Raw genomic sequence first — 4,081 nt, forward strand, 5'->3', positions numbered from 1 at the left:
ACATCAAGAATAAAAGAGCAGATGTTTCAGGGTCAGAACAGCATTCCTCTGCATCCTACCTCATACATTTGCTTCTCCTGCCTAGCTCTTTTCTTCAGTGAAACTCGTTTTGAAGGGATTTTTGTCTGATTACGTCTTTCAAGTGAAAAGAGAGGGAGATTGCAGCACATGAGCTGAAAAGAAAGTCTATGGCAAACATCAGAAAACTGTAAAACAGAGGTGACCAGACACCCATATTCACCATAATGAAAAATGATGACAAACTGTGTACTTTTTAAAAGCTAAGATTATCAGCAAGCATCCACCATGAGTAATTTCCCAGTTGTTTCTGTGCTTGATTGGATCAGCACCAAAGCTGCAAAGCATTTGCCAGGCTCCAGGTGTGGCACAAAAGGCATTCCCCTGGCATGACCCAGTGAACATCACATACCATGACAGGCCAAACATTTGAATGAATTCCACATAAACTGTTTTAACCAACTGATAGTACTCTGCGGACAGGAAAGGTTTCAGTCTCACATCTACCCACATTGTTCTGATCTCAATTTTACTAATACCGTTGGAGTTTTTTTATGTACACTTACAAATGTTAATAATTTCACATAATAAGAGACTGCATATAAAAATAAACATACTGATTAGGAACTTAATGCTTTTATTCGCATGAACTTGTCACCATGAGGCACAGCAGTCTAACTTTTTAGAAACCACTTTTAGCAGCTAATTGAATTTCTCAGTGACAGATTCTGCACAGAGTTAAAAAAAAAATAGAATTTGATACATCAGACTCCTGCAATGAGGCTCATTGGGTTCAATGCACACATCATTGCCCAAATTATTGTAACACTATGACACAATTTCACCTAATTGTAACTGGCTAAACATGCCTAAGCTAAGCTAAACTGAGGTCACATTGGCTTCCTCTACAGCCAAAGAAGTGAGTACCTGCAAAGCATGAGTCAACAGATAAAACAGCTTCTAGGAATGTCTCCCCTCCTTCTTAACTACAGAGGGAGATGAGATTAATACCTTAGATAGCTGAAGTTATGAAATCCACCTGTAGTCCATCTCCCTGGTGACAGTATGATTCGTTTACACAGTTCATAAGCAAGAAACAATCATGTCAAACAGAACAGCCCAAATGCACAAATTTACAGGGTATACCTAACATTGCTTTTTTATTATGTTCTAAATTGATTAATACTCTAGTCATTAATGCTTATGTTATGTCTGAACCTCATAAGTGCATTTCACTTCAGTCGTCTCATTAAAGACAGATGAACTGCTCACCTGTTTACAATTAAGCATATTCTTAAATGCCTTGTGGTTTGGAGTCTATTATTTCATGGGTTAGATAAAATTTATTCCCTTCATTATACAAATTGTTACATCTCTCTTTCTCTCTTTTTATTCCTGTTTTTGCCAAATTTGTCCATCTGGGAGCAGGATGTTTTTGTCAGGACTACTAATTTAAATTAGTATAAAATTTTAGTTTTTAAAGAGTGATTTCAGTGGTATATCTTTATATTCTCTGACTTGAACCTTTTAATTGCAGCTTGTGCATTTAGAGCTCCAAGCTGTGACAACCAAAATATGTCTTTTTTCTGCTGCTGGTGGCAAAGTCTTTAATGTATGATACAGTTCTTTTATATAAATGAATTTTTAAATGGTAATGGTACTGGCCTCTAACACTCATGCAACTAATGTATATATTCCTGGTTTCAATTAATCCAAAGAAGAGTAAAACCTAGTAAAATTGACTTTTGTTTCTCTACATTAAGTTCTGATTTTAAGTTCATAATTGTCGTGGTTTTGAAATGTTTAGTAGAGCTTGGTTAAGAAAAAACGTTTGAATTCTTAAAATTGCTATTTTCATGCTAAACAACACTATTTGCAATAAACTCTTCAGACAACTCTAAAACCCTACTCTCCAAGTACTAATATAATGCAAGACAGGTCTATTATAAATTGTGATTCCTTGTTTGTATTCAAAACCAAGGCTCACATTCTTAAACTACCTGAGAGATTCTGGCTGCTTGGAGCCATAGGCCTCTCTCTACCTCTAGCCATAACACTAAAAGTCAGAAGGCCTAACTCATTGCTTTATGATGCCAGCTGAGGGATTAATTCAAGACATTAAGTCCAACACCTTGAAAAGAACAATTAGCATAAAACATATTATTTAGCAACATCTAATCGCATTAATGCAACCTTGCTTGCTCTAAACAGTATCTTCAGTTTTTAATTTCCATTTCCAGTCATACATTCTTCTGTGACAACATTCAGAAAGAACTAGCCAAGGGGATTTCTATTTTACCCTAAACAAATATTCTTATCAAGTTAAATGGAAATTCAGACATCAATTTCACCATTATCTAGTTTGTCTTAGCATTCCTTCCTGACTATATTCTCATGCAGACTCTTCCTTTGTTCTCTCTTAGAAAGGTGCAGGGAAGGATAAGGAAGTTTCTGCCATAATAATTTGAGATAAGACATTACTAATCATGTGTTCTACCCCTTAAAACAAAAACAAGATGAAAGTATTTTGATTTTAAAATGGTGTCTAGAAGCTGTTCTCTCTCCCACATAAATTCACAACTTCTGTTGTGCGTTTCTCCGCTGTCATGAGGATAAGAAACAGAAGATGATATATAAATGACTCTTTTTGTATCCAAAACACAAAAAAATCTACTACTACAGCATAAGGAAGGCTCCAAACTCTGCTCAGCTTTGCCAGTCTAGTTCAGACAATCCCACTCCCCTCAGAGAGGGTGGGAGGCAGGAAGTAAAACAGCACTAAAACTTTCTCTCATAACTCACTGAAGCCTGTCCTTTGATTACAAGCTTGCTAGAATTCTTTAGAGTTGTGTGTTCATGATATATCTTAGACCTCAAAACTACAACAGATTTTTCAGTGAATTTCAAAATTTAAAAGTTTTTTTTCCATCCATGTGCCATTTTGGATGCCTGATTCAGCTGCAGGTAGCTATTTTCTGGTTAGTGTCTATGTGCAGAGACACTAGTCAGTTTTGGCCCTGAAGATTAACCTCCCTTTGCCCACAAATGAGTAGAGTGGAAAAGATTAGTAAGCTTTGCATAAATATACTTCCAAGAACTTACCAAAATTTCTATATGCTCCACCTTGTAGGAAAAGACTTAGCACTTATGAAATATATATTTTTAGTTTTTCACTATCAGCAAACAACAAGGGAGTAGGTAAGCAAATCACGTGCTCGCTTTGGAAATTATTCTGAGAATTCTGGAAGCCTTCTACTATTTATTAAAATATCTAAAAAATTGAAATTAGTTATATATCATCCCACCTATTAGTCTATATCTCAGTCTTCAGCTGCAGGAGAACACACGCACCACCTGATGGAATCACACAAGGGATATTATATCACCAGCACAAAATATCAGTGAAATTGAGAAATATTTTATACAGAACACACCAGTTCGGGCTCTCACATTCTTTACAGCCATACCATGTAAAATTATGAAATGGTAACAGAGGCCCGAGTTGCAATGTCTTTCTCCCTGCTTCCATTTAGTGATAGCCTCATTTCATTTTCCTTGGCAACCAAACTGAGTGACTCATTTGCTACAAGTAACGTATGAGAGCTATCTCACCTTCATTCATTATAGACTCATTATCCCTTCAGATCTGATCAGTTTTCAAATTATCCAACACTGCTGTAGGTATTTGGGATTTGATTTTTCAGCAAATGAGGATGGCCACTTTCTGCTTTGGACGCGAAGAGTATTCTGTACATATTAAATACACCATTGCTCTACACTCTAATTAATAATTACTGAAATGTAAAATAGTGTTTTCCTAGTTCTTGATGAAGGCTGAACTGCACAGACAAATGCAAAAAAGTGATACTTACCCATAACATCTCAGCCATCTCCAACAGTTGGTTTTGTCAACTCTCTAAGATTTTCATAAAGATTCAGGTAAAAACAAAGAAGACCTCAAAAGGAATAAAAAGCCACAGTAAGTAACTTAAAAGCTAACTGCCCCCCAAAAACACTCCTCAGAGTCTCTAATTTTTATTAAAGGTATATCAATACAATGTAT

The sequence above is a fragment of the Netta rufina genome, assembly GCF_964035555.1.
Source record: "Netta rufina genome assembly, chromosome: 6".
NCBI lineage: Eukaryota > Metazoa > Chordata > Aves > Anseriformes > Anatidae > Netta > Netta rufina.